General features: G+C 47.0%; 1 protein-coding gene across 1 annotated transcript in view; it reads right to left on the bottom strand.

The window, feature by feature from the left end:
- HRAS (HRas proto-oncogene, GTPase) overlaps positions 1 to 12,747 on the bottom strand; it is a 43,351-nt gene that overhangs the window by 16,148 nt on the left and 14,456 nt on the right. Inside the window, exon 2 of the mRNA XM_074918144.1 lies at positions 4,893 to 4,959. The gene's annotated coding sequence lies outside the window, so the exon portion shown is untranslated. The remainder of the gene's footprint in view (positions 1 to 4,892; positions 4,960 to 12,747) is intronic.

Below are 12,747 nucleotides of genomic sequence, written 5' to 3'. Positions count from 1 at the left end.
TACAGGTGCTACCCAGAGACCAAGCTGTGTCCTGTGAAGAACAACCTGATGTTCTTCACGGTCCCTCGTCTCCAGCACAAAGCTTCTTCATCTGCAGGGGGAGAGGTGGTTGGGGGAACTGACTGTGAAACCTCCAGATCACTCAGCAACAGCAGAACTGAGGAACTCAAGGGGCTCGGCCCCATCAGTACGTCCTATCACACCACCACATTTCAAGAAAAGCTCAGGTGTCAAGTGAAAGGGGTTTTCAGTGGGTTTCCAACACATTTCACCATGAGGGAGGCACTGACACTGTTCCAACAGGATCACTGAAGGAGCTTTCCCTGTGACCTCCCTTTCCTCCTGTCACCTCGTTTCTCCCCAGGATGGACACCAAGCCAACTAAACAAGCCAAGAGACAGATTTTTGCACAGCACTGTCATACTGAGGCCAGCCATGACAGAAGTTTTGCAACTGTCCGTTATTGTACCTTTACCTGTTTATTGTGAGTCTCTGCATCTAAAGGTATCAGAAGTTAGTTTACCCCTGCAAATCTCTTTGGACACATCTCAAATTGGGCACCCTTTCCTCCAAAAGCTCTATCCACAGGAACTGAGAAGGCCTTAGACCACAAGGTCCACAGTGTTTGATTTTATTTCCCTTCGACTGAGACACCCTGCAGGTAGAAGTGGGCTGCAGGCCCCCAGGAGAACAACGCTCCTCTCAGCCTTTTACCAGCAGTCCACCACGCTTGCACACCAGTAATGCTACTCGGTGTTTTTAGAATCTTGACAAGGCAAACCTTGCTGGCTCACCCTGGTCCAGGCTCCTCCATTTGCTCATGCACAAGGCTGTCACCAACATCACAAAATACAGGCTCTGGAGGGACCAAAGGAACCTCCCCAGTGGTGTGACACGTCACCTATTGTTTACACTCAAAGGTCAAATTGCTGATGTTCTCCACAGCCTGCCCAGCCTGAAAGAGATTAGGGAAACGTGGCTGACAAGCTGATGCTCTGTTACAAGTCACAGCCCATCCAATGCTTCATTTTAATTTACTTGTTGCTTTTTAAATTAACAAGTGGGCTGCAAATCTAACCTAACGTGCTTGTTGTTGGCTTGCTGGCTGCATACCCGCAAACTCAAACAATACAGACCACAGATGAAAAAAGAGAGGGACACCAAAGATGGAATAAAAGTTGCAAATGGCGACCCTGCTTTGGAGATAATAAATGTCTTCTAATAGGGGAAAAAAAGGAAAAAGCCTAAGAGGAACAGAATGACTTCTTCCATCCCCTGCAAGCTCTTCAAGATCTGAAGGAAGAGGCAGCCTGTCCCAAGAGCAGAAAAATATTGCTCCAGAGGAAAAAAAAAAAAAGGGGGTAAGGAAAGACATCAGGTAGGAGGCTCAAAACACAGACACACATTCAAGGAGAAAACTGTGAGGAAGAACAGCAGAAGGCTGCAGGCAGGTTCAAGGCACAGGCAGGTCTGGAAGAGAGTGATTGCCTCTGCACAGCAGCCACAAACATGCCTCAGCAGCAAGGTGCAAGCCATGGCTTTGCACAAGGTCTTGAGCAGGCATGGACAGGTCCTTGCACCAGGCCCAGCCCTTGTACAGCTTCCAGCTGAAGCATCTCTGGCAACCAAACCCCTCTGCCAGAGACTAACCAGCCACAAAGGGCTTGGGAAGTCCCTGCTCATCTTCCCTCTCCAGAAGAGATGGAAGGAGAAAGGAAAACAAGATAGTACCATCCTCACCAAAGCTGCTGCCTGTTTTCTGTTCCCTGGTTTCTGCTTCAGCTATCTGGTAGCTGAGTAAAAGACAAATCTGCACCATCACCAGCTGTTAGAAGTAAGTGGGTCTGACTATACTGTTCTTGCTTTCCCTCTCAAATAAGAAATATTCTTTACTACAGTTCTTTGTTGCCAGTTTACTCCAAGTGAAACAACTGGTAGGAAGCTATACCTAAACTACCCAAAACAGCAAACAACCTACACAAGCCAGTAATGCAATAAACTCAGAGAACAAACCAACTACCCAAGAGCTTTCCCTCTGAATGAAGGAATTGTCCCCCCCGACAATACAACCACCAGAATTACTAGACTCCAAGTAGAGATTAGCAGGCCCCTTATCTCAAGGGCTTATAAACCAGGACTGCTCATGCCCATGTCTCCAGCACCATGAACGTGGCACGGGGAGCAGCATGCCCTCAGGAAACTCTGGCAGGTGCTGGGACGTGCTTGCAAAATGCTGCAGGATCTTCACCTCCCACCATCACCCCTCTGCCCTTCTTCCTGAAAGCAAGGGGCCCATCCCACCACAGTCTCTGCAGATGAACCAATCTTCTGAGCTAACTTCCAGAGAGAAATCATGCTGCTCTGCAGGCTACCTGCTGTCAGTGCATGAAGAGGTCTGAAGGAAACAGGCAAGCAAATGACATATCCCACTCCACAGCTGAACACAGACCTTTAAAAAAAAAAAAAATCACAGGAAGATGGGAGAGACCACCTGGGCTAGCACCCAAGCCATTAGCTGAAATACCAGTTGTCTGCATCTGGCAGGGCCAGCAGTTTGAAGAAATCAAAGACAGTTTGTAAATTATGCTTGTGATTTATGGTTAACACTTAATTGCTGTTTGAGACTTCAGATGAACAAGAGTGACCTGCATTAAGGAAAGAGACTGGAGTTTTGTCTGAAAGCCTGGTAAAGGTAGATGAATGAAGGCACAAACATGCAGGCTGGGACAACAGGGAAAAATTAAATAAAAACTGAGCTCTTATCTTACAGTCAGGACTTAGGACCTAGTGTTGACTCTGCCAACGCATATGGGAAAGCTGTGTGGGGGAGGAAAAGCTCTCACAGCCGAGATGCAGAAGACTGCAGACTGCCAGGGCTCCTCCGCTTTCATCTCCTCTCCAGCCTCCCAGGGCCAAGCAGGTGGTTCAGAGGCAGACGCTTCCCCGCCTGGGCTGGCAGCTCTCCACTTTGCCCTGGAAAAGAGACTTCTCCCAAGCCTCCCAGTCTTTTTCAGAAAAACAAATGAAGAACATACTCTGTGCAACTGAGAAGACAGAGCTCAAAAGAAGCAGCAGCTTTTAACCCTCTTTTGTGTTAAAATCCCATCTATAAACATAAGTGGGATGGGTGAAAGGCAGCGTGATGTACTCTGACCATCTGAAGAGATGGACAGGTGTCCAGGAAAGGTTAAAACAAGACCCACATTATAGATGATAGTAACTATAACTGCTAAAATGTGTAGTAGACAACCATGAACCCAGGCTCTGAGCGATCTCTTTGACTTGCCAGACTCAGTACCAAATTGTATTGATTTTCCCACCAAGGCACAATGAAGTTGAAACTTGGACCAAGTGAGTACATAGCACCCATGTTATATGGATTTCTGTAACTGCAGCTACTAACAGGGACAGAGAACATCAGGCTTTGGGGCAAGTGATGCCCAGTAATGGGGTAGGATTACAAGAGATGCTGTCTCCAGGCTAGTTTCCTAAGGTACCTGATGTCTTCTGCCGGGTCCTCTTGGTGACAAGAGAAGCAGCCACAGGCAAGCTGCCAGGGAAAGGCTCTGGGAGCTGCCTCTCCCAGTCCTGCCATCATGCTACGGCAGCTAGCAGCCACCTGCCTCTGCTGCCACAGCATAAGAAGGGACAAATTCAGATCTTGCCACCGAGCTGCAAGAGATGGAGCACCCAGTGCTAGAGCTGGGGGTGGTGGCCATGCATGAACAGAAACACCATCCTCCTCACTGTACAGACAGGCAAGGGGATAGACAAGCCAAGGGACTGGCCCAAAGACATCAGTGGGTGGTAAAGCTGGGAACTAAATTCAGGCAACGTGACTTCCCATCCAGGGTCTTCATATGAGACAAAAAGCTCCCAGTAGAGGTTTTGGATGGGAAGGCCGTTGGTCTCCTGCTGGGTCTTTGTGTTGGACTGTCAGAGCTGGCAGCTCCCCCCCAGCCCAGCTTCCCTGGGCAGAGATGATTGGGGAGGCAGGGTACATCAAGCAGGAAAGCCCAGAGTGCTGTAAGAGGTGCCCTGTTCTCCAATTATCCTAATGAAATCACAACTGGGTCACAGGCACAGGCAGCTGGCAGAGGCGCACATGCTCTGATGCACAGATAAGCAATGGGAGATGCAGGTAAGGCTGGGAGCAGAGGGGCAGGCTGAGCACCGCTGCTGTTTTCCCCACACAAAGCCTGGCTAGAAGGGGGATGCCACTGGTATAAGGTGGCCTTTTATGTCACTTAAGAAAAGGGTCAGTCCCCAACCTGAGCACCACTGATGCATATCAGGCCAAAAAAAACGTACCTCAGTCAAGAAATGCATTCCCTCATGAGATTTCCGTTCTCCTCTCCTTCCCCATCCTTCCCTGTTCCTCACAAACAACCGCTGACAGGGAAAAATTAGGAAGCTGGTTTCAGGAAACACATCCAAGCACTTTTCACTGAAGAATTTGCAATGGAAATAGATCTGGCTGTTCAGCTTCCTGCTTGCTTTAAATCCTAACACATATGTATTTTTACAGCAAATAAATGAGTAACAAAATGAGGTATTTGCAGCTGGGAAGTTTCAAGAATCGTTTTGATAATGCTTTTAGTTTTAAAATTTTTTTCTTTTATCATTTCATGGATAATAGAACTTTTAAAAGGCCATGTTTTGGAGCAAAATAATATTACAAGAGTGTTGGTGAGCTCCGGGATTGAAACAGTGCATGCGGCACGTGTCCTGTAGCACTACAGCTCCTGCAGCAGAAGGATCCAAACAGTGAGCCAGCAGCATTGGGACTGGGTGGAAAGAGGTGGAAGCTGTTGGCCAGCAGCAGAAAAGCAGACAAATGAGTATCTTGGGACAGCAGGAGCCCCATCTGCTCCTGCCCATGCAGCACTCACCCTCTGGATGGCTAACCAGCCCCGCTGAGAAATAGGGTCCTCCCGTCTGGGGATGGCTCAAGTCTCCCTAGAAGGAGAAGAAACACAGAGGAGGAGTGAGAAGGATCTCTCTCTGCAGGGACAGTCAGCTTCAGCCGGGTTGGACTTGGAGAGGCGTATCTTGGGGTACCCTTTGGTTAGTACCCAACTTGGCTGCCCCAGCTTCCATGGACAGCACCTAGGATCTTATACAGGAACAGGAAAAGCAGAGTCAACCCCCATCCATCCCTCTCTCACACGTGGCGTATCACAGGCCACTAATCGTATCTTCCCAAGTTTTATTTTTCCCAAGGGAAAGGAGGTACAGCATCATTTTTCAAGGCAGAGGGTAGAGCAGCACAAGTGCAATGGCTAGTTGTGAGCGAGGGACAGTCCATCTTGGGATGAGTGAAGAAGACTGAGTTTCCTTCTTGCCTTTTCATTCTCAATGGGACACCGATAAAAAGCTGTTCATACAGTTCATTCAAAGGCAGAGCTCAAAGGAACATCTTGAGTGACCCCAAACAGCCAGAATCAGATACTTCCTGAGTGTCTCCTTTATTAGTGAGACATTTAATTTATGTGATCAAATATAACGATCATCCTTCTGCATTCATTTAGCCCTTGCAGCGCCTTTGCAGGCACACAGCCTTATTTATTAGCAGAGCAGGGATGAAGAGGAAGAAGGCACCACAGCAAAAAGCAAACCTGTGTGGCTCACTTTAGCAGATGTGGGAGAAGGAGCTGGGGAAAACATGTTATAAAAACAACGATAGGGCATCGTAGGGAGCCCATGGCAAGGGGGCAGTGGGAAGAGGAGATAAAAGGAAGGCACCTGCTGCTGGGACCCCATCCCTGCTCTCCTTCCCACCAGGACATGTTATTAGCAGGGTGACACAATGCTGCTGTAAGCATGAACATGCATCAGTCATTATGCAGCAGATATTCAGGGGCATGCCGCTGATTTATGGACCCAGCAGCTGCAGCACCAGCCAGCTGCAACCTAGAGGGATGGGGACATGGAGTATGGCTGGCAGAGAGGTCTGGAGAAGACATCCAAACCCATCCCTTTAAGAGCCAAGGCGAATGAATTCAGCACAACCAGGTCTGAAGCCCCGCAGAGCCAGCCAACGCACTGTGTGTGCAACACTGAGCAACCATCACCCAACACTGACAGGAACAGAGAGGTCCAAAAGCACAAGATTTAAGTTTGGATCAGCAGATTTTAACGTTTGGGTCCTGGATTACCCAAACCTCACTTTGCTGCTCGTGGTAAATCTCAGCCACAATAGACTTGTTAACGTGATGCTTGTGCTTCTCTCTGCAGCAGTCTGGGTTTTAAAAAAATCCAAGCAGTGTTGCTGTGGGTGAGTTATTTAAGTGCATCACTGTCACAGCACAGACCTGCTGCGAATAAGACTGAAGATGTACGGATTACAGCTCTCCATACCACAAAGCAATGAATGTCCTTCTTTTGGCTCTGAAGTGACAAAGGGACACTGCACGGGGTCCTGCCTGTCATGTAAGTGCCACAGCATCAATGCAGAAGACATGCTCCTTCAACTCCAAGTAGGCTCCACGCAGGTCCATATATCCCCACCCCCCAGGAACACACGGTGTAGCAGATTACGGAAATAGTAACTCCACCCTGCAACAAGGAACCCACAGCAATTAAGTGACTCGCTGACGGTCACACAGGAAACTTATGGTAAAGCTTGGGATTTCTGCTCCCCCAAGTTCAAGCTTTTGCCACAAGACTGTGCTTCTCATCCATGGCTGCAGCTGATTATGCAGGGACAGGAGCACGACACCTACTCCATCACTTCTGTCACAGCCTCCAGCATCTGCTGGCAGACCTGCACAATCAGCAGAAGCAGGGGGGTTTCCTTCCAGAGCTTCCTTGGGAGCCCACAGCAACGACAACATGCAGGATTTGGGTGGGCTCGCAGCCAGCATCCACAGGCACACTAGGGCTGGAAAGAAACCACAGAAAAGCAAGACACTGAGCCTGTGTGAGATGTGGCTCCACCTCAATGCTGAAGCCTGACGAGCTAATTAACAAATAAGCAAAGCCTCTGAGAACAGCAGAGTGGTTGAGGTCCCTCTGATAATGCCCAAGGGTTAAGTTGACTGATCCTCAGTCCCTCAGGACACCCCTGGTAGAGGCAATGAGTAGATCCAGATGTGGCCTTGGCACCACACTTGACGCGGCCGTCAAGCTCTGGAGTCCCTGCCCTACCTCTCTGATGTAACTTAGGTGTTCCTCTACACAGATCAACAATTGATGGAGAAAAAGGAAACACAGGGCTCTCATCCCCACTTTAACCAGCATGACAGCACCAGCAAGTGCTCCCTCCAGTCACATTAACCAGATTTCCTTGTTTAAAAGGGGTATGGATAGGAAACACGCCATGCCCTGAGTTTCAGGGATGACAACCTGCTGTGGAAAAGAGAGTCAGAGTGTTCGTGAAGTGAGTGGACAAAAAGATGCAAGGAGGTTGGACACAAGCTCCCAACTGCAAACAGAAAGAAGAAAAGCTTCAAGTCTTTAGAGAGAAAATCTCTTTAAATTTTAGGAGAAGTCAGCCAGAGACCCACACGTGCCTACAGCTGGTAGCACCCTGGCAGGTACCTGGTGACCAGACACAGCAGTTCCCACAGACAGGATTTCACCCTGTTCTTCAGCACCTGGTTTCTCCTGAGAGTACACAAAGAAAGAGACCATGCAAAGTATAGCCCAAAACACCTGTGGCACAAGCTGGAAGAGTCTCAGCTGGGGGAAAGTAAAATGGGGCAACATGAGCCCACAGGTGCCCTTCTAGATGAGGCATCCTTTTGTCAGGCACAGCAACACACCTCTGTGGCAGATCAATCTCTGCACAGCAAACTCCCCAGGCAAACCCCGCACAGCACCAAGAAAAGGTCATGCACATTTAAAAAAAAAAAAGAGACCTTTGAACTTTGCACTGTAATTACTGTAATGCAACTTTATTAGGGCAGTGTAAGAGACAGACAGGCATGAAAGATGAAGAGGATTCTCACGTAGCCCAAAAACCTTCTTTTACTCTTTCCAGTGGAAACCATCTTTGGTCCCTGTGAGGGTCTCATCCAGCCAGATGATCTGCAAACATAAAAGGCAGCTCCTACACCAAAGTTTCCACTTCAGGGAATTTCTTTCTTTTCAACTCTAAATGTCCCTGATGTCCATACAACACTCATACAACAATCTTTATCTTCTGAAGCCACTGACTTCCCTAACACCTTGCAGCAATGAGGTTGCCAAGCTGTAAACATCACTTCTGTTTACCAGGCTTGTATATACAGCTTCCCATTTTCTTTCCCAGTGTCCAGCCATTTCCCACTAGCCTCTCAGACTTTCTGATCCTGCTGCCCAAGCACAACTCCGCAGCTCTGGGGAGGGAAGCACACATTGAAGAGACATTTAAAAAAGAAACACAGCAGTGTTCATTGGATTTATTCTTGGACTTTATAGGGCTCATGCAAACAGTTCTGTATTTGGCCTGAAAAAAACATAACCACAAAAGGCAAACTTAGAACTTCAAAGCTGACTTCTCCTGACAGCCCTAAGCCACTGTGCATGTGCAGTATGGATAAGGTATAAGATTTTTTAGTTTCCCAAAGGAATGGAGAAGACAGCCCAAGCTGAGGAGTCAGAACCAAACACAAGTCCCAAAACTCAGATCTGACCTCAAAGGATCACCTTAACGAAAGGGTAGAATGTAGTGTCCCTGCAATAAAGCCACTACAGCCAAGACAGTCAACACTTGTTTAGGATCTCACTTGGTCTATTTTATTTTTCAACCTTAGTGCACTGGGAGCACTTATCCCTCTCAGCATCTTGAGACAGTAGCAAGGTAGACTGGCATTTCCTGGGAAAGGAAGGGTTAAAAATACACCTTCGTTCAGCCAGGGAGGCACAGAGAGTGCCTACAGAGCAGCTATAAGTCAGCAATCATAAAGCAGAAGAAGGAAGGAGGTGATTGAGTTGCTTCCTCCTCCCTGGAGAGATCTCTGCCATAAGGAATTACACACGGTGCCGGTGGGCACTGGCACAGAGAATCTGCTCCTGGGACGTGCAGCTCAGTGTCTTCCCAGGACCCTCTGCTAAGAGCATAAAGCATCCCCTCCCACCAGCTCCTAAGAACACACAGAGCCTCCCTAAGGAGTTTCTGTAAGGGGGGGTGACAAAAATAAGCCTGCACATGTTACGTAGCAGTCTCTGGGTTCATCCTTGCTAGTGGAGTGCAGGCGTCTGTTCCACAATGCCTGGGGACCACAGCAGAACTGCTGCAGTAAAGATCAAGCTGACTCATGGCTCTTTGGCTTTGGTTTAAAATAAAATAAATAAACAAAACAAAACCTGAACCTCCCTTCAGCCCACTGGGAAAAATTCAAGCATCTGCCTTCAATCCCCCAGTGTATAATAATACAACTTCATTATTATAAGTAAAATGTATTATATTTTCTATACGCCATTAGATTGAGGGGGTTGGGAAGATCTGTTACATGACCTACATCACACTGCAAATCACCGATTCCTGGGAGCATTACATGCTATCACCCTTTGCCATCAGCCCCCAGCAAACCAGACTTGACCTTTTATTCTATTGGTTACTGCTGTGCTCAGCATCTGCCCTCGCAAACACCAGCAAACACACAAGAACTGAAGTTCTGATACTTAAGCCATGCTGTCTAGAAAGGGGGTTAAAAACTGGAACTTGGGGCACCAAAAACTTCATACAGCTATCTCTTGGGCAAATACCAGACTAAAGAGACTCCAGTAGGACATAGAGATGGATGTGCACCAGAAGACCACAGTCTACGTGCTTGCTCAGGATAGTGCCTGCATCCCTTTTCACACCTTCAGGCTTTTTTTGGTCTGCTACTATAAATATGAATTATAACAGCTATGAAGACACTGTTCAAGTAGTAGGAGCCTGGTCCTATGTATGGCCTGGGGTTTTCCTCTCCAATTCTGCTCACCCACAAAATTTGTCCATGGTGCCTTTGCTGACCATTCAAGACTGCAAGAGTGTTTGAGTAATGCTAAACACCACGAGGCTGTTTGGGGTTTTCTTCTTCCCCTCAGTGGTTAGGAAAAAGCAAGCAAGAAAACGGACAGGAGACGTGAACGAGCACTGTTAAAGACGATCCAGTCTAATCAGATGATGCAAACCTCCTAACTCTTGTCATGACATGATCTCTCTTGTGAGCTTTGAGTTGGACTCAGAAATTACTCATAAGATATGGAAATGATCACCCTGAGGAAACAGTCACTAGGAACAACTAGAGAAAGTTTTCAATTTTGAACAAGCAGCTCTTTCAGAGTTTTGGTGTTGGTTTTTTTTTTTTCTTGAAGGGAACAGAGAATCACCAAAGTATCTGCAGTCAGAGGTGCTCTACTTTATGGGTCCACTTCTGCTCAAATCCTCAGTAGGACAAAATTCACCTTGCTTGGAAGAATAAATTCAGAGGTTGAGTTTAAACTCTGAATTTTTAGTCTTGACAATACTGCGAGATCTCAAACATGATCACATGCTTTCACAGGAGCCTGGAAGGGAGACAAGTCACCAGTGGTGAGATTTTGGAAAGGGGTGATGTGCTGCTAAAGCCTCACTGCTTCATCTGACAGCAGCGGCGCTCACCAGTGCTGTTTCTCAGGGCTCCTAAGGCACACACTGCAGTTCCTCACTCTTGGACATCATTCACACCTAACTGTATTTAAACTGCTGCTTGATTTCCCCATTAAAATCCTCTTATTTTCAGAAAGCAACTCCCCAGAGGACCACGTGCGTCCCTACAATGAACCTTTAAGGCCATAGCATGATGTAGCAGGTATAGTTGCTACACTGCTCTGATTGTTCCCACACAGGAACTTCCAACTGAAAAAATAAATTTAAAAAAAATGAATCCAATGTTTGCAAAAAGCTTTTTAAAAACAGAAAAAGCCCATGGAAAACCACCAGCTTGCATGTCAAACCAGCCAACTTTAACCTGAAACACTACTTAAGCAAAAAAGAGATGCTGCAGGGTTTTGTAGAGAGTAAGTATATTAACACAAGAGGAAAATTCATACTCCAACAGCAAGGAAAGCATTGAGCTCTGAAAGCTGGGGTTTGTCAGCTTACCCTCACATCCATCTTTAAAAGCTTGGGGTAAAGGTCATCTAAATTAATTCCATCCACCAGAAGTCGATCAGGGTCTAGAATCTAGACTCAAACCCCTACTAAATCACAAATATTTCATCACCTCATATAACAATTTTTGCCTTTCACCTGCACACCTAAGATAGGGTGTAAGACCTGCACTGAAGAAAAGTGTATCTGAAGCTAGTATTTCTTCTCCAGAGATCCACCACAAAGAAGCTCTTCCATGTGGTGGTTGCCGTTCCACAGGCTTCACTTGCCTTTATTTCCATGTATTTTTGATCAAAGTCAGGACATACCATCTCAACAGGAGATCTGTCTTAGGAATCTGACAGGAATTCTGACTTAGATAACAGTCAAAACCCTAATCAGATACAAAAATTCATGAAGTTCGGGTTTTTTTGTCGCCTAAGAGATTTCCCCATGGCTGCAAGGTCTGAAGACAACACTAATGATTGGCCAAGATCACTGTGAAACACATAGCTAATGGCCCAGGTTAAGTTTTGTAGGATGACAACCCTTCCACCATTCCACCACACTTTAAGCAAGTGTTTCTTTTGTTCTACAACACCAAAGGAATCCTACTCTTGAAGAGCACAAAAAAAAAAAAAAAGAAAAACAGGAATACACTCTGGAAAACACAGTGACCCACAGACTTCATGAGGTTTACTCCAAGTTTTGCCGCTGTACCTAAAGATGAGGCTTGCTCTCCAGGTCTAAACTAGACACTTTTTTTTGAACCTGTATTAAAATAGAGGGAATTTACACTCTTAAAAGGAGCCAATTTTCATGCAGTAGCTCAGGAAAGAACGTGCATGAATATCTGTGAGCTGTGCTGGTGCCTGGCAGAGCTGTGACGAGCACAATTCATACAGCCCTCTTGAGATAACAGTGCCTTAGCTGAACGAGGCAGAGAAAAAAAATATTTATTTGAAGTGCTCCAGGTTCGGATTCCTTCGACAACATCCCATAGCGTGAACTTTGCTACTCTCGCACGATCTGGATGACGTTAGGAAGAAGTGAGGCAGGTCGAGCACCTGCCAGGTGCCGCCGAGCAAGCGTGGGAAGGCAGCAGGGCAGGAGGGCTGCGCGTTCGGCTGGGCTGGCACCCGCTGCCACCAGAGCCTGCTCGCAGGCTGGGTACCCACAGCACTGCATATTGTCTGGGCCTTGCCTGCAGCACCCACAACGCCACAGGACAAAAGCTCCCACAGCCTCTCCGAAGCTGAATTTGCAGCAACATGTTGTTTCTTAAGGAAAAAAAAAAAAAAAATACACAAAATGCTCCTTTCAAGGTAGCCAGCTGGTGAGGAACAGCAGCAGCAGGAGAAAAAGAAAAAACCCACACACCTAACACCACTTCCCCTTCTTTCTCTCATGCAGAGCTGAGAAGCTTGTATTAATTGCAAGCTTATATTAATTGCAAAGCATGAGAATCTGAACAAATACCCTCCTTGGGCAATCAGGGCCAACCCCAGGAAAATATTTGCATCTATGGGATGTACCAGTTGTGCAACCAGCAAAATAGCAAGCCAGATAAGGCAGGGACCTTTCACTAGGCTCTACAGAGACATGCTCGCAAACTCCACGATGCTGACTCAGGCTAAGACAAGTTGCTTTAATTTTCTCTCCCTCACTCTAGCCTTCACAGGGGAAATAATAGCAGCCAA

Source organism: Athene noctua, chromosome 14 (assembly GCF_965140245.1).
Source record: "Athene noctua chromosome 14, bAthNoc1.hap1.1, whole genome shotgun sequence".
Taxonomy (NCBI): domain Eukaryota; kingdom Metazoa; phylum Chordata; class Aves; order Strigiformes; family Strigidae; genus Athene; species Athene noctua.
The sequence above is the reverse complement of the archived record's forward strand: the minus strand, read 5'-3'. Positions and strand labels throughout refer to the sequence as shown.